General features: G+C 46.5%; 1 protein-coding gene across 4 annotated transcripts in view; it reads right to left on the bottom strand.

Moving 5' to 3' along the window:
* Nucleotides 1-18,905, bottom strand: part of NACC2 (NACC family member 2) — a 1,346,898-nt gene that overhangs the window by 343,574 nt on the left and 984,419 nt on the right. The window lies entirely within an intron of this gene.

Genomic DNA, 18,905 nt, shown 5'->3' on the forward strand with positions numbered 1-18,905 from the left:
AGGCACTACACACCTGCAATCTATTAAGCGCCAGGATTGACCAGGAGAGAAGGGGTCGTAAGGGTCAAGCATTTCCCATTAATTGGTCCAATGAAAGTCAGGCAAGGGAGGGCAAGAACTCACACCTAAAGCCCCTTTACAGGCCTCAGATGTATAAAAAGGTGGGGCATTCAACAGTGCAGTGAGAAGCAGTTGAGAGAGCAGAAGGGAGGCTGCGTGGCTGAGTTCAGCAGAGGATCCTTTCTCAGTCCCAAGCCAGATTTTGAAAGTAAAGCAGAGCGAGCTTGAGTTGCTGACGGGACCAGGAGAGCCAAGGAGCAGGGAGCTGCAGTAGGAAATGTCTGGAGAGTACAGAGAGGAGCAGAGTGCCGAGACGCTGGCCTGGTATGTTTCAGGGGCTGCAGCGTGGCTAGGAATCCATGTCTCCAGAGAGCCTGAGCAAGGCAGACTACGACCTGCTGGCCGAGTCCAGTGAGATGTTTGTTCCCTTTGGACGTGTGCCGGTCAAGGGTGCTTGAGAGCCAGGTGGTGAGACCCGGACCTCGACCCATTGTATCCAGAGGAAACCACTTGCCAGTGCCACGCTATCCGGTGAATTTCATGAAAGTAAAGAGAAACTCGGGAGTGTGAGGGTGGCGGGAGTGGAAACAGACAAGATTTACAAGCAGCACGAAGGTAAGGAAAGCAGAAAGCAAGATGGAAAATAAAGAGAGCAGAAAGCAAGAGAGAAAGCAAAAACAAAGATGTGCTGGCGATGCGGAAGAGCGATAAGAGGAAAGTGAAATTCAAAGAATAGAATAAAAAGGAAAGGGTGCAAGCGACCTGAAAGCAATTATAGCCCAAAACTGAGGCGAGGACCTTGGGAGTTGCTGAGCTGTCTGGGAAAGAGTGAAGCATGTGAGGTATTGTGATCTTGGCTCTTCTACAGCCCATCGATATGTCTGTCAGGTGTTTGCAACAATGATAATGTAACATTGCATAACAGAGCAATTAATTGTTAGACCGACCTCACGATGGATGACGAGCCCAGCAGCACCCACGTGGACAAAGATGGACAGATGAAGATGGACCAATGGCCTGGTATCCCATTTGGAGCAGACCCTACATGTATAGTGCCCATCCAATTGGGATAGTATAAATTGTACTATATAGTATGACGTCCTGAGTGACGCTCTATGTAGTTATAAGGTACTGCATGTGCTCCCAGAGTTCAGAGGGTTCTCGTGCAGCAGAGTCCTTTGCCAATTTCTTTCCCGTTTGTGGAAATAAACACTTTTAACCTTTGCAAGCACATCTTGGGCTTTCTTTCCTCCCGGCTTTTATTTGTGCTGGTGTGAGCATACAGGGGCGTGCCTTCATTCTCTATTTTAAAGTGTTGGGCATAGTAGCTCGTTACATTGGAGCTGGTTGTCTATGGGGGAGTCAGGCACAGGCTGATCCTGTTCGTCTGGTTACTGTATGACGTAAATATAGGGCAGTCATCATCATTATATTGATCCTGATCTTGACTGTAATAACCCTGGATCCAGCAAGACAGAATGATCTACAATATATAATTCTTGAGAGGGGTCTTGGATATGTGAAGTGACAGGTGTTTGGGTAGAAGTGCTGGGTTGAGAACTGTCTAATCTTAACACTTTAGAAGTTGGTTCTCTATAAGACACCCCTTCACCCTCTGCAGAACCCTGGGGGCTTCTAAAATCCTCTGGATGGCGATCTATGAAATCTACAAAGCAAGAGATTCTTCTCATTATCCTGTCAAAACTTCCAGGTGTCCACTCAGTGAGTGGGCTTTGGCAAAGGAGAAAGTGTAGGAGCTTCCTGAAAGGGGGAGGGGGCTGGAGGGAGGGAATCTGGCCTTTATGTTGCTGAGCCCCAGAGATAGCGTATCCTCAGAGGTTGTATAGCCAGTTTCCTGAGTAGAAGGTGGCTTTGATGGTGTGTCCGTCAAAAGACCAGTGGGTTTCGACGCCTTAGACTCGAGTGTCTTTGGGACATGCTTTCTAATAAGCTCCTGCATTTTCAACGTGCTTGAAGTGGGCATCTAAGATTTTTGTATTGAGTGCCCTTTGGCGCGTGAAAGGAGGGCCTTTTTGGGTGCATTATCCGAAATAGGCATCCTCAACACCTGTTAAGGAGATCTGTCATGCAGTGATTGCGATAGCCCAGAGGACAGAGATGATGTAGAGTGGCTCTTCTCCTTGGAGACTGTGTGGCCGTGAACGGTCATCGACATGGTCAACGTTTGGCCAGGGCGTATGTTTTTAGTGCGTCTAGAAATGTGTGTGCTGTTGCCACCAGGTGACTTCTCTGTGACAGGCCCGCTGCCCTGCATATCGGAGTTGGGGGATCGCTCACAAGGTCTTACTGAACCTTCATCGTCTTCGACGTAGCTGAGAACGCTGACGCTGCCATTGCTGGATTCATCCGCCACATGTATGGAAGTCTCGGCCTGCATGGCCTTGGCGGCCCACTGCTTAGTACGGCGGTCTTTTAAGGTCATAGGTCTGAAAAGCTTGCAGGACTTGCAGTGCTTTTCGATGCAATCCCATGGAAGGCAATGGTTGCACAACCAGTGCGTGTCATTCAAGGGACATTTCCGACCGCAAGATGGGGAAAATTTAAAAGGTGTGCTTTCCATATTGGATGGGAAAACCAGCACAACGATAAAGGGTAAGGGAAGGTTTCTAAAATAGGCATTCTCTAAAAGTAAGAGTGTATGACCTCCCCCCACTCTCCCTACTGTAAAGGGACGAGGCCCGGTGAGGTCTCTGCAAGTCTCAGTCACTGTCCGTCGAACGAGGCTTCTCGTCGACGCAGGAACCATCCATCGAGTGCCGTTGAAGATCTTCTTGAAGGAGGGAGATGAAGGGCAGTGATAAAGAGGTATGCAATTAAACATATAATAATGGCATCTAGCCGAGAGAACTCCGCAACGTGCGACCCACTACGATGGCAGAAAAAAACAATCTGAGGACCCTTGACACATTAATGACCATGGGTACAGTAGACAACACACTAGGGATTGTATTACTAACAGGCCCAGTCGAAGTCCATTTGCGAGTTTCGCAAACAAATCATGTAATATTCTGCGATTACCACTAGATGTTGGCCTATGCATAACGTGATATAAGCAGATCCACAAGCCTCAGAAATATATATATTTATAGGGTGATGGTCGCTGCCCGATAGTTAAGGTGAGCCAGCGTTAAATCGATGAAACAACTTGCTAATAGCTTTTGACTCGTGGGACGGATTTGGATGGAACTTTGCAGACAATTCTGTACATCCGGGCCCCCCCAGAATGGAAAGTTCAGGACATATTCTTTAAAAAATAAGTTAAGAAAAAGAAAAAAAAACACTTTCAGCCTAGTCCCAATTCATTTTTCCATGGATAAAAAGTTCAATTTTTGCTCCATTGCACCGCCAAAACAGCTGGATGGATTTGGGCCAGTTTGAAAGAATTTGGGCACAAAGCGTTGACTCGAGATCCTTTTGTGCTTTGAGGTTATTCGACGGACAAGTACTTTTTTTTAAATATGTGACTGAGAACGGGGTGTCACCATCGCCAAAATAAATAGCTATATCTGCCAGGGTACATTGAGAATCCCAGTATTTTTTTTGCGATGCGAGAGATACCCCTGGCCATACCCAGGTTATCGGAAAACAAAAAGCAGAAAAGAGCCATTTGCAGGTCAAAAGACATGCAAATGCCATCAGACTAGAGGTGGGGGAGGGGGGCAAGAGGACACCAAGTGAAATTTGGCAGTTGGAGGGGGGCTAGGGACCAAGTTTGCAACGGTATGCAGTGATTATATCGAATACAAAACAAATTCATAAAATAACAAATGCAAAGACAACTAATATAAAAATTATTTAGAAAAAAACAAAATGGTTTGAGAGGGAATAGTGGCTTTGGGGGTGGGGGAAAAGTATTATTACAAAATAAGGGGGAGGCCTTTGGATGAAATTAGCTATTTTTTAATTAGTTATTATTTCATTAGTTTTAATTGCATGTAACCATTTGCAACACAAGGCTCAATATTTTTCACATACCCTCGGGTATAAACGGTATAACCGTTGCTCCCTGATATTTCAACTGAAACTGCCATAAAACGAGTGTTTTGGGGGAATGGGAGAGGCAATGAGGAGAGTGGGGGGAGCAGGCACAGGTGAAGGGGACACTTGCTGAGTCCCCAGTAACCGCAGATATAATGACTACAAATAACGGAGGGTATCTATAGTTCATTACATTGTAACCACGGCTATAGACTTTTTTTTTTTTAAGTGTATACTTTTACAGCTACAGTGACGTTGAAGGTGAAAAAACAATGGCCATGAACAGGGGTGCTGAAAAATATACAGTAGGCATGGCTGAAGGCCGTGGCCATGGCCAAATGGTGCTGAAAAATATACAGTGGGCATGAAACTGTAGTTTAAAAAAAAAACCTTGAAATTTGAGGAAAAAACATTAGTTAGGGCGAGTAAACTTAACGCATTAAAACCCTTGAAATTCAGTGCATTGGGAAAATCGGGACCGGCTTGAACTACACTTGAACTAAAGTTGTTTACTTGAAAATTATATTATATATGAGAGAGATATATTTTCAATACCCCAGTGCCTCCGAGTAAGACAGCACATTGCAGTTTCCCGTAGAAAAAATGGGCTTTCTAAAATAAATACTACAAATTTGATACTTTTTTGGGGGTACATACTGTATATTGTTCCGGCAGCTCACCAGGGCTCCATATTGAGAAAACCTTCCTAGATCAAAATATTGCATCCTCTTCAGCAAGGCCAAGGCTTGAATAGCTGCACACATACTGCAGCCACACGGACCATTCTCAATTCCCAGCAGCAGGCAAAGCCTCACAAATCCACCTTCACGTGAGGAAGTTCTGCGACTCACCCAGTTATCCCAACAACAGAACGGAGTGGTGATGCACATTTAAAACTTTTGTGACAGGCTGTCTCGGGCATTGGTGCTTACTTAGCTGTGCTGCATTATCTACTACTAACCTACCCTCTTTTCTACTCATCTGCATTGCTTTAAAATTGCATGGCAGTGGTGCAAGGTACTATGCATCCAATATAACAGAGGATTGAAGTGAATGTAAATGAACCCCAAAGAAAAGAAAACTCCCACCAGCATTAAAGGAAAAACTATCGAAATTAGTTATTTCCCCACTGGAAAATGATATGTATTTTCTTGCAATGAAAAAACAAGTCAAGAATCAGTCCAAGACGTAGGGAACTCAAAGGAGCAGAAGGCAACCAATTTATTGAATACTATTCTACCCGGGAAACGCCCTACTTAGATGGGTAAGACCCAGGATAAATGAAGGAGCTCTGGGCAGATATTAAAATATGGCTTTTGAAAGACATGTTTGCACGTATCGGAACCAAAATAATTATTTGTGAAAAAAAAAAACTTTCTGTGCATTGCTCTTCCGCATCATTCTACAAATCAGCACCCTAGGAAATTTGAAAAAGGATGTTTCTGATGAATTTGTATCCAATTTAAACATCTCAAAAGCCAAAAAGAACCAGGAACAATTGCTCTGGGTATTGAGGGGATGCTAAGTGATGTTTGTGTGTAGTTACCTTGGGATGAGCAATGGGACAAAGACAAACCCTTGCCGTAAAACATCAAAATCGGTTTACTAGCCCCATGTCTTGAGGGTAAACCATTAGCCAGTACGTCTTCTCTTTTAGCCACCCTAGACTTGAACTCTAGGAATTGTAGTTTTATACTTTTCCCATTATAAATCTCTAGGCAGACATTTTAGATCTCACCAAGGACAATCTTGGGTTTCATCCTTCGATTAATTCTCTTGGGTGACTATCCGAGACGTGACTCATCCTCTGAACTTGCACATCTAGGCTTGACCTTTAGGCCACCCACTGGTCTTAGAAGCCCAAAGAGAGCCTCTGGGAAGACATGTCCTGGCATGCGTTTTGATGTTAGCTACAAAAACAAAATAAAGCTGATGGTGACTGTCAAGACATAGGGCTGGTTGGTAGCTTTGAAGGCTCGCGATGGTTTTGTCCTTCTTTGGTTTTGTGGTGCACTCAACTCACCATCCAGACAGTTCCCGAATAAGATAAACAGACTGCGCAATACACCAACAAGCTGCCAAAAGTGGCGCCAGGCAGAGCCTGTTCTGACAAATTATTGTAAGTAAAAAAAAAAAAAAATACAACGAAGTTACATTTTAAAAATAAAGAAACTATAATGTTTCATTAAAAGCAGGATTCACTGGGCATTGTGATCCTCTAACCTCGACATATGACCTACAGATTAGAATAAAATTAAGTGGAGCAACAGAATTTCTTTTAGTGGATAAAATATCTAATACATGCACGTCCATTTGATCCCATGTTGTGCACAATGCACACGCTGTATTTTTGTCCATTGACAAAGGTGCTTTGCCCAATACAGAACAAGATAAAAACGTGTTGCAAATAAGCTTCTACAAAAAAATATTTTAAGAGTATGTACCCCAGTGTAAGCCAGAACCTACTGACGTTAGTAATGGCGACTCGCCTATGAAGGTGACAAAAGTCTCGCCCTTTGCAAACAGTGATATTTGATGAGCTTCAAAGCACTTCAGCTATGCTTCGTTTGTAAATAATTCACATGCACTATGAAGGTGTTTGTATTGCACGGAGTGCACACTAAATTAATAAGCATTTTGCTCCTGACAGCGAAGAGCCCACTGGACACGGCAAAAACAAAAAGAGAAATGCTACTGCCCATGAAGTACATGGTTAGACAAACACCAACAGCACTAGGCTATGCAATCTTCACAAATTCTGTTTAAATTGTGCTAAACATGCACGTGTAGTAACTTATTTTACCCACTCCAACTAAGACAAATGCACTTGACCCATGGCGACAGGTAAAATAAAAAAAACATTTACATTACCAGTGCTTTTTGTAAGGGTGCCGATAACAGGCAATCTCCTCATCCAAATGCAATTGATTCGCTCATCTCAGAAAATAATTTCCTAGCTCCTTCCCTTCACGGTATAATTGTAAAACCTGTGGGGGAAGAATAGGTCTATGTTGATTTCTTAGGAGTTGCTCTGACCCCTCCCGGTGCCTGCGCTCCACCTCAATGTCTGTGGGTCACCAACCGGTCTAAAATGGTCTCTGTGGGATTTTTGTTTTCCGTTACGTTGGTCCTCTCTGGGAAAGAAAACACTGGGTGTCTTCCTGATCTTTGTCCGCAAGTGAAGGCAACTGAACTACTTTGGTGATCTCTGGTTTCTCTGAAGGGGTGGTTGAAACTGATACTTTGTCTAGGGAGGCAGTGCTAGTTTTTTTACACTGGGTTTTATTCCTAGTAGGCAGGCCTTCTGTATCTTTAACAACCAGATTGATTTTAGACTCCGGTTCAATAGAATAATCGGTGAGTCTGTCTCGATGCTAGGACCTGTCCCTTATATAGAAGCTGTTGGTTTTCTATGGCAATGTCGTATTGTTCGGCCACTATTCTTTTTAACGCCGACAATGTGGTTTGTGACAGAGACCGCACAGTGTATTGCTCCTCCCTGTAACTCTATTATTATGATTATCATACCCTACCTAGGTACTGGACTCTTTTTGTAATCTTCTGGCACCCCTGGTTTGTGCAATAGTCATATCACACTCTTGGCACCATATGTAAGGGTGCAGAAGTAGACGTGGGACACTAAGTGATTTCAATCCAGCACTCCAACTAAGTCAATGCCTAGGATGGGATGCCCAATGAAAACCCTTATTTATATATTTTTATGTCAAAAGTTTGTTTAATTCTGGATGATGTACCCTTATATAACGCCCCTCTCTTTAAATTCCCCCGGTCTCACTGAACCAAGAAATCGGTTTGTTTTGCAAATTAAAAGATTTATTTGAAGAATTGAACAATAGATATATCACACTTTTATGAATATGAATAATATCTGAATATCACACGTATGAATATGAACAATGAACAATGGGTAATATTACAATTTCAACAATCTCTTTAATCAATTAGGAGTAGGAATAGGAAGAATAATGTAGCAGAGAATACTTGGTGCGGTTCAAGGAAATGCAGTAATATAAAAGAATGCAACACAGAAATAAACTTGATATGAATTTAACCAAAGAGAAAGTAATCACTCTTTCCCCCTGTTGTTACTCACTCCCCCCACTATGCAATATGAAGATATGGAATGAGGGCACACGGAATATCAATCAACAATGCAGTTCAATGCCAATTCCCCCAGCAAGCTTAGAGAGAACAGGAATGCTTTAAAAACAGGTCAAAATGGTTTTGAGTGTGATTTGCAATGAATGGGAAAATGCTAAAATGTATTTTAATTCGCTAAATGAGATTCAGAACTAGTGAGAGTGGCTTTGGATTGGTTCAGGTCAACGCTAGCAATGATGATAAAATGATGAGCAGATGGAAAACGAAAATCAGAAGTTGAAAGCAAGAAACAGCTATTTTTACATAGAATGAAATTGAGCCAAATTGCAAATCGCGGCAACTTTTCCGCGTTCGGGAAACGCGATTACGGAAAAACTATAAGGAATTGGAATGTCGTTTTGTTTCTAGGATGTACGGTTCAAAAGTTAGAGGTTTTTGTGAAGGTAGATGTTTCAGAAACAGAGTCAAGATTTCAAAAATGAAAGATGCACTTTAAAGATTTAGGAACCAAGATGGACTATACTAAGAGGCTACGAAAGTACATGATACCCAACGGGACAACCATCAGAACAGGGCGCCTTCCACTCCGATTGTTGTGCGCCAGGACACTTGACCTTCTTCAGAAAATATCAGTGCACAGATGATTATCGCTACTATTATCACAGACTATATAATGAGAAGAATTCAGGATGGACAAGATTCTATAATGCAGTTCTAGATAGGTTGAAATGGATTGAATAGGATTACTTTAAACTAAGAGATGACTATGGACAGTTCTAGACTAAATACTCACTCCTATGGCTTTGGAATGGAATGGGCCCGTCAAAGATCTGGTCAAGGGTTTGGACTTCACTTGCCACCGGACAGGATCAGGGCACCGGGACTCTGTTCTCAGCACGGGACTCTCGTCTGCGTGGCCTCTTGGACTATCTGACGGATTCTGGGTTACAGCTCTGCTCTACGGGTCTGGATCTTAGTTCTAGCATGGGATTCTTAGCTAGAACAGCAAAACAGCTCAGCCAGGCTGTTGGATTTTGTGATGCCCCTTGGGAGTTTAGGAATTAAAATCAGGTTGCTTAAGATTCTGAAGGCCAGCTGAGAAGAGTTCAGCTTTTGGGTTGGGCCTTTCTGCTTCAAAGTTCTAGAGTCTGGTTTCTGGATCTATGTCTGGAGCCTGGATCTTCCTGCAGGGTGCTTCGCCAAGAAATCAGTTGAGGAGTAGAAAGTGTGTGTGTTTCTGGGTCCTCAACAGTCCCTTTTTATCCATTTCCAAAGTGGGTGGGGAGGCGGATTGTCTATGCCCAACCCTCTAAGGATCTGATAGGTCAGAGAATTCCATGTCCCCTGATTTGAAAAAGGAACAGTGTGTCATCAGGTGTCAGAGTGATGCTGCCATTTACAACTTAGGGAAGAACCTCCCCTTTGCTTTTACTTAGAAAATCTATTTTCCCCAAAAACATATTTCCCATATGCACAACTTGTTCATATTACATATACACATCACAGATTAATTAAGGCACGTCTCTGTTCAAGTCCCATGTTCCTACGAGTTATGGTTCACAAATGAGTTTTTTCCTGCTTTTGGTTGGTTACACATTTTCGGTTCTGTACAATTTTTTACATGTACATGCACATACCATCTGGTCATACTTCTGTAATTTTTCATGTTCCTAGCACAACCACGCTAGCTACAATATTAAAAACATTCGTGGTTCAGTCTCAGAACATCGCACAGATTCCAGATTAGTTTTAAACTGTGAGCACATTTTTCATTTTAATAATCTCTAAGTTTCATATTTTTGTCAGTTCTGTACAATATTTTAGAAGTAGTTTCCTTAAACATATATTTAATCCAAATGTCAAATCCACATTTTCAGTTTGGCCTGCCTCCACAGCTGGGCTGAGTTAGAGAGTCACATGGCCTCCTTTCTGCCAGCGCAGTTTCTATTGACACCCCAAATTAGCATCTCCATTCAGCTCCATGGAGACCTTTGTCTGCACTCAGAGCAACAGGCCCCTCCCAGTTCCTTTTCACACCAGCATGCCAGTTTCTTAACAGAGCACAGGAGACAGGTTCCTTTGTTTAGGGAGGAGGTGTGGAATGTGTTTGAAGCCCAGTGTGGAAAACCTTAACTTTAAACACAATGTCTGAAATTGTCTTGTCCTAAAATAGAACTTACATTTTTAACAAATACATCAACCAATTTCTTACTTCAAGCCTGTTTAGAATATAGTTTTGAATTTTATCCACCTCTTAGGCTTCTGATAGCAAGTCTTTCTTTGGCATAGTTTGAGTTCAATATACAACTGTATACGTCAGTTTTAAATCGCCGGCTTCTGACAGAGGCGAGTAACAGTACTACACCCATTTTTGACAGATTTCTTCCAGCTCAACCATCCTCAAAAGTGGACTTTGTTCAGATAATATATACTTCTGTGGACATTGTATTTATGTGGATTCTCGAAGTAGAATGATGTTCAGCACCCAACTAGGAGGTTGGATCTTTTTGGGTGGTTTGTGAGCCATGATTTTTGCAAATCTGACAGCCAGGGAAAACAGATTTTTAAAATAGCTCTGTGTTTCTTTTGCAATGATTTTGCTCTGTGGGCAACCAAATGATGGGTTTTGGCAGTGGTCTCCTGTCTTACCACTGACATGGCAAAAGTGGATGGCGGCCTATTTTTCAGATTTTTACTGCGCACTTTCTGGTGATTTTTTAGCGGGCAGCATGCTTTCAGGCGGCCATTCTGATGTTGCTGCAAGCAATGCACAGTAATGTTGCAGGGCCTGGATTAGTGGGTTGAAACATCCCCCAACACAAAAGGGTTGTATGCGTGTTGGCCTGTACTTTTATTTAACATGAAATAAGGAAAAATCCTGTCTGTCCCAATCACTAAGAGGGATTTCCATGCCACTAACAAAACTAACAATAGTCTCAGAATGTCTATCAAAAAAAAAAATAGTCCACTGCCCTATCTACCAAACCTATTTCCGTCCCTTAAACGTTAAAAGAAAACTATATAACTAGTTCCACCCTGACTCCAGAAAGGTGGCTCCCTCCTTGGGGATGTTTTTATGCAGTTTGTGACTGTCGCGAGAATATCCCTCTTCCCGTGGCCGTCACAAGGCAATGTAGTTCCACCTAGATGGAGGGGGGAGATCTCCCTTCCCCAGGCCTTCTTATGCAACTCTTTACAGTTCCAAAACGATGGGGGACAAGGTGCACCTTCCTGCCTTTTTTTTTTTTACTTTTTCCAAAGGATAACTTTCTCTCCCCCTGGTCTTCTCATGACTTTTGCCAGAGGATCTCGCTCTTCCCCTGGTCTTCTCTTCCAGTTATGTGGGTCCCAATCCCTGTTCTTAGGTTTATAATGTCTCTCACTCAGGCACGGTTCACTAACCTGCCAGGCAAGGTTTGGCACGTCAAGTCCTTTGGGATTCTTCCAAGTACTGGTAAGAGAAAGATGACTATTCTTACACTCCGATTGGTTAACAACTGGATTTACCCTGGATATGTCTCTTTTGTCCAGACTTGGTTCAACTCCGCACCTGATGGTTTCAACAGGGTCTTTGCTCCGCCCCATGCATCGTAGAGCAATTCCTAATTCATTAGCACAGTTCTCTTTATGGATTCTCTCAACTTCAGGTGCTTGCTCCTTACCCCTGCTCTGCGCGTTGCTTCCCTAGCTGGCTCCTAGCTTCTCCGGGCTTATCTCACCCCTGGAAATCATGCAGCGGTGCCGCCGCCCTGGGCCCCTCGCAGGTACAGCGGTTCCACCTTTCGCTCTCCAGCGAGGAGCCAGATACCAGTTTCTCCTGCTGTGGTCCTCGTGTCTCAGTGCCGAGCTCCGCTGGGAAGCGTCTGCTCGGTCTCCTTCAGTCTCTGTTCTCCGCAGGGCAGCTCCCTTCAGCTCGCGGTTCCTCCAGGGAGGATCAGACAATGTGAGAAGTCCTTCCTCTCTTTTTATCTTTGGCCGGCTCGTGTGTAGTTGAGAGCTAGTATGGCAGCTTTGGTTCCGCGACACACTTTTCTTTTTCTTCGTGCCAGTACCTACAGAGCCATAACTTTGCCAGTTTTCCTTACCCTTCCTAGTCAAAATGAACAAGTTACTTTCTTACCTGGTAACGTTCTTTCAATGGGATGTTCCGACGACGCATTCCACATCTATGACAGGCAATCACCACAGCTGTGCTGCTTTGGAAAATTTTCTGCGTCTTGAATCAATGACGTCAATACGCTTTCCTCAAGGGCCTTCGTCGAGCCGACGTCACCGGATGTTATAAGTAGGATGCACAACGCCAGTAGCCTCAGTTGTAGTTTTTTCCCAGAACGTGTGGCACCAATCTTCTGCCAGTATGACTACAGAAAGCCTTGCGGAAACGGAAGCTGCAATCGCATAAGAAATTCTGTAGAGGGGCAGGTTGGGAGGGTTCGATATGGAATACGTCATCGGAACATCCCATTGAAAGAACGTTACCAGGTAAGAAATTAACTTGTTCTTCGAAGGGATTGGTTCCTCCGACGTATTCCACATCTATGACAGACTCCCAAAGCAGTACCAACGTAAGGAGGAGGGCAAAGAATTTAGAATTTTAGAATGCCCAATTAAATTGCAGAATAGAGGACCGCCTTGCCAAAGGCCAAATCCTGCCCATGGATAGAATCCAAGGAGTAGTGTGACAAAAGTATGGACAGAGGCCCATGTGGCTGCTTCACAAATGTTACGAATGGGAACACCCCTCTGCAGGGCAGTAGAGGCAGCCAAACCCCTAGTAGAATGGGCCCGTAAGCCTATCGGAGGGTCCTTAACCGCCAAGTGGTAACATTCAGAAATTGTCAAGATAATCCATCTAAACAAAGTCTCTTTAGTAACAGCTTGTCCCAAACGCCTTCCAGCGTATCCTACAAAGAGCTGATCGTCCACCCTGACCCGTGAGATGTAGACACTTAAAGCTCTCCTAGGTTCCGACCTAATAAGCCTCTCCTCTTCCTTACCAGGATGCAGAGGAGGATAGAACGCTGGAAGAATGACCTTCTGGCTTAAATTAAATTCCGACACAACTTTCAGAAGAAAAGAAGGACGAACCCTAAGGACAACCCTGTCCTTATGGAACACTGAAGGGTGGCTTAACAGAAAGTGCTTGCAACTCACTCACTCTGCGAGCAGAAGTGACTGCAACTAAAAATACAGTTTTCAAGGTCAGCAGTCTCAAAGGACAAGAATTTAAAGAATCAAACTGAGCTCCCATTAGGAATTTTAGAACCAGGTTCAAATCCCAACCGGGCACCTGGAAAGGTGACAGTGGGAACACATTAGTGAGCCCTTTCAGAAACTGAGAAATCAAAGTAATTTTAAAATAAGAACACTCCTCAGACAAGCGCTTAAATATGGATAGCGCCGCCAGGTAACCTTTAGTGGTACCACTTGCAGGCCCTTGTGGGCTAACGAAAGCAAAAAAAAAAAAAACAGAACCACAGGAATGGCACATGAAAAAGGATCCACATTCGTAACCCTGCACCAGTCGCAGAACTTTCTCCAACGGCCACGGTGCAGAGACTTCGTTGCAGGCCATCTGGCCAAAAGCAACACCTCCATCACGTCTTCAGGGAGGTCCCAATCCTTCTACCTCAACCTTTCAGAAGCCAAGCATGAATGTTGAGGGACTTGACCTCTGGATGGCGAACCTGACCTCGCCCTCCCATGAGAGCAGATCGTCTCGGTAGGGAAGACGGCGTGGAGGGCAGATGGACATGTCGAGAAGGTCCGGGTACCACGTTCTCCTGGCCCATGCCGGAGCAATTAGGATCATTCGGGAACCGAACCTCCGTAACCTCTGCAGTACTTGCGGAATGACGGGGACTAGAGGAAACGCGTACAGCAGTGGGAAGGACCACTCCACTAAGAATGCGTCCCCTAAGGCTCCTCTTGGAGGAAATTCCCACGAGCCGAATCTTTCACACTACCGGTTGACACTGGTGGCGAAGAGATCGACTTGCGGGGTCCCCCAAAGGGCAAAGATCTCCAGGAGAATCTCCTGAGCCAGCTCCCACTCGTGAGAGACCGTGCTCTGTCTGCTCAGAGCATCTGCTGCCGCGTTTTCGTCTCCGGCCAGATAAATGCTGAGATCGGAATTTCCTGCTGGATGGCCGAGAACCAGAGCTGCATCGCCTCTCTGCTCAGAGGTAGAGACCCTGCCCCCCCCCTTTTTGTTGAGGTAGTGCATGGCCACTATATTGTCCGTCAGAATCAGAACATTCTTCCCTCACACAGACGGCAGAAAAGCCTTCAGGGCTAGCCGGACGGCCCTCAGCTCCAACAGATTGATATGGAGTCTGGACTCCGACGGAGACCAACGACCGTTGACTGTCAACTCGTTGGCATGATCTCCCCATCCAGTGAGGCATGCGTCCGTCACAATCGTCACCTCCGGCCAGGGTAGCCAAAATGGAGCCCCCTTCATCAGATTGCCTTCGACGGCCCACCACAGAAGATCCTGGGCGACCGAGGGCAGCACCTGAACGGGATCAGACATCCTGCCAGAGGACTGTGACCACTGCATCTTGAGAGCCCACTGCAGAGATCTCATCCGCAGCCTGGCCTCTGACACCAGGAGAACGCAGGATGCCGTAAGGCCGAGCAACTTCAAGAACTCAAACGCCAGGAAACTCTGGGCATGTTGAAACTTGTACAGAATGTGATGAGCCCTCACCTGGGGAGGAAAACAGCCCCAGGGATGTGTCTAGCACTGCTCCGATGTACTGGCTGACAGATGATTCAGGACTTGCTCGGGAGAGTGCGCCCTGATCAACCAATCGTCTAGGTAGGGGTAGACGTGAATCCCCCCTTTCCTGAGATATGCTGCCACCACCACCATGACCTTGGTGAAGACCCTCGGAGGGGAGGTCAATCCGAAACGGCAGGACTCGAAACTGAAAGTGCAAGTCACCAACCGCTAACCTCAGGTACTTCTTGTGCTTGGGATGAATCGGCACATGAAAATAAGCGTCCTTGAGGTCGAGAGACACCAACCAGTCCTGAAGTTGAAGGTACTGGAGGACCTGAGAGAGAGTAACCATCTTGAACTTGTCCTTCCTGAGGAGTTTGTTCAAACCACGCAAGTCCATGATGGGTCTCAATCCCCAGTCTTTTTTCGGGATCAAAAAATATGGGGAATACCATCCCTTGTTCCTCTCCGCTATAGGCACCAGCCTTTCTCCAGCAGGGATTTGATTTCCTGCGCAAGGAGCGGATCCGGACTCTTCAAAGAGAGATTCCCTGGTGGACTGTCGTGAGGCCTCTGCCGGAAAGGAAGACAGTAGCCGTGGGCTATGATCTCCAGAACCCACACATCTGAAGTAATGGTACGCCATTCTACAAGATGCTGCGCCAGCCTTCCCCCAACCGGTGAACCATGGGACATTGTTACGCTCACCTGGTATTCACGGGGACGCCACCCAGCTGCGGGGACTCTGGTGCCCTTCTCAGCTGCTCCCAGGTATAATCAGTGGGTAAGTTCTGCCTGGAAAACAGGTGGGCAATGTTCAAGACTGGGCAACTGGGGTAAGAGCCTCCCAACACCCCGTATGCCTGCGGCCCCTCCCCGGACCTTTCCTCACCTTGTTATGGGCTTTGGCGTGCTCTCCGTCCTGCCTTCTTGGCAGGGGCGCTTTGTCCTTTGAGGGCGAGTGCGATCTCGTTACTTCACTGATGCAGGCCCTTTAGAGTCTTTCAGGTAGGTCTTATTACTGTTATACTGTATGCCTTTCTTGGATTTAATAATGTCTTTCTCTCTCCTTAGGTGCGCAGAAGTTCGCTGTGGAACGTTGGCCTAATTTGGACTCACCGGCAGGTGATGGTGCTTCGAGAGCGCCTTGATGCAGTAAGTAGGCGCTATGCGCAGCGCTATGATGTCTTGTCTTTGCTAACCTGTTGTCTTTTGTTCCCGTAGGTTGCGGTGCTCACCCGGAGCAAGAAGTCCCAAGGCGGTGCTGGTCAATCGGCGACTCGAGAGGTAAGCTGCCGGCACAATTGTAAATGTCTAATGTCTTGTTTCTCTCCTTTTGCAGATCCGACGATCCAGGAGGCTCGCTGTTCCTTGGATGCTGTGTGCAAGAGCAGAGGGCAGCTAGCGGTGGAATCACAGGTAAGCTGCTGCTATTAACGATGTCCCTTTTGTTCTTCAGGTGCTGTTCTTCCGAGGTTCGCAGATGCTGCTGAACACGGTGAGCGTCACGTTGCAGGATTGCAAAGTAAACCACACCAAGTCGGGTGTGGTTTAAAAAGCATCAAGAAAGTAGTCCAGGTAAAATAGTACCTAGGCTACCACACCCAAAACACTATACCGCATAGCTTGGTTCCAAGGAGCCAAGCTATGTGGATGCCTCCATGTTGACTGACACTGAAATAAAGTAGTTCCCAAGCACAAGTCTTCATTAAGTATGAGCCTGGCCCCAAGAGGGCCTAAGCAAAGGATGCCTGAGCTTGTTGGGAGCCCATGCTGAGACCATCCTAGCCCTTTGACCTGCCGGGGGGTTTCGGGAAGTGGATCGTGACAGACATAGCCTCATGACTGAGCTGAAGCGGCTGCGGCAGTGCCTGAGGGCAAAGAGGCAACTGCTCGAGCGGCCTTGGCACCTCGAGTACCCTGTTTTCCACCTCTGGTACTCCTACGTTGGCCCCTTTGACTGGCTGCTCCCCTCGAACTACCAAAAGACGAGTAGTATCGAAAGGAACCTCCCCTCCATTGCTGTCCCTTAGGACAAAAAGAAGGAGGTTGGCGGACCGCAGCGCTCAACGACTTCGCTGCAGCCTTTGAGGTCTGCAACCTCTCAAGGCTCTCGTCAGCCTTGCTGCCAAAAAGATGTACACCATCTAACGGCATGTTGAAAAGTGGGGCTTGTACGTAAGGAGCAAACCCTGACTTCCGCAACCACGCAAATCTGCACATGACGGTACTCGCCGCCATGGACCGGCTGACACAGTCTGCCATGTCCAGACCCGACTGAACTGATTCACACATGGGATCCTTGCCATCCTGAACGAGGGAAAGAAAACCATCCCATTCCTCCTCTTCGGGAATATGTTCAGCCGCCAAAGACACACAATTCCACAGAGTGTGAGTGAAACGTGCTAAGGCACACACAGAGTTGGCTGCCTATAAAGCCATACCCCCTGAAGAAAACACTTTCTTTGCCCAGCCATCAAAACGTTTGTCGTTCCTATCAGGAGGGATGGTAGGGTACAACGCCTGCTTTGCCGGGTCCGTAGCTGCCTGCACCACCAAACTCTCCAGAGTGGGGTGTGTCGTCAAGTAGCAGGGGTAGCTACTGGCCTGACGGTATTTTTTCGGCAACGACTTGCTCACTGCCGGGAGACTCTCCGGAGCAGTCCAAGCCGCCGCCACCCTTCTCAGTAAAGCCATATAAAATGGCAGCACCGGGTCAGTGGGTGGACCTTGGTCAAGGATATCTGTCAGGTCATCCTGCAGAAAATCCACTGGTGGCGCAGACCACCCCAAGTACTCCGTCACCCTCAACATGAGACACCGGTATGAAGACTCTGCGTGCGTGCCAGGCTCAGGCCTACCGAACTCAACCTCCGGAGAGGTGTCCAGATCACTGGCGTCGTGCAAAGACTGACACAGGTCTTCCACTGGCTATGACCAGACGAGTTTGTCAGGAACCTCATCAGGAACCAAACCTTCATCAGACCCTTCATCCACCTCAGAGATGTAATCCAGAGGCTGGAATAAATCCCTGAATGAAGGCACAGAAAAAGGTTCAAATACAGGCCTCACGGGGGGCGTGGCTTGGCAGCCATGGAATAGGCTGCTCTCTTTCGGAGCTCAAGGATCCGACAATTGATCCATGAATTCGCACACTCTCAAACCGAGTATTTTAAAAAGAAAGTGAACAAGGATCAATAGGAAAGGGAGCAGAGCTGAATGCATCGCCTTTCACGAAGATCGGATGTCAGGAAATGAAGTTATGCAACATTGTAACTTCTGATGGGGAAGGACAGGCTAATGGCAAAATGGCGGCGGAGAACGAACAAAGGAAACTCTGGGAGCCTGCATTGCGTCAACTGTAATAGGCGCCGCAGCGGAGGAGAAATGCGGCTATCCGATGTGACGGGCGGCCAGCGCATACACTAGGAGAACGAAGCGCAGGAGCACCCGGACGGCCGGGAAAGAAGAGCAGGATCTCGCGGGTGCACGCCCGGACGGCCGGGAACAAAAAGGAGGATCTTGTGGGTGCCGGTGGACCCAACTTCAACACAAGCGAGAGCGCACACAGTGATATGAGGTCTGTGGATCTCTACCATGCCAACACCGAGCGCCCGGACAGCTGACTAGAGCAGCCGACAAGGACACAGTGATGCTGGAATGAAGAAATAACACGGCACGGCAGATTGGATAAGTGCGGTGGGCGAGGTGCGGACGAGCGGAGGATTGGCCGAACCAAGACAGACACCGGAGCATGACAGGGGGCCGTTCACTCACTGGCAAATCCTGCTCCTCACGGCGGTGCATGTCCCAAAAAACTGTAAGCAGAACTGGATCGTCTGGCCATGCATGGCCTACACGCCCTTCACAGTGCTCAATAATACGAGCTGCGGACGAGCATCCAATGTGAACACGCATGAGTGAAGCGCTGGAGCGCCTGAATCAAGGCGATTGAGAGAGAGCATCCCGCGGATGTCAACGAGCCTACTCTTGGCAC

Source organism: Ambystoma mexicanum, chromosome 8 (genome assembly GCF_040938575.1).
Source record: "Ambystoma mexicanum isolate Mex_15411 chromosome 8, UKY_AmexF1_1, whole genome shotgun sequence".
In the NCBI taxonomy this organism is placed as follows: Eukaryota; Metazoa; Chordata; class Amphibia; order Caudata; family Ambystomatidae; genus Ambystoma; species Ambystoma mexicanum.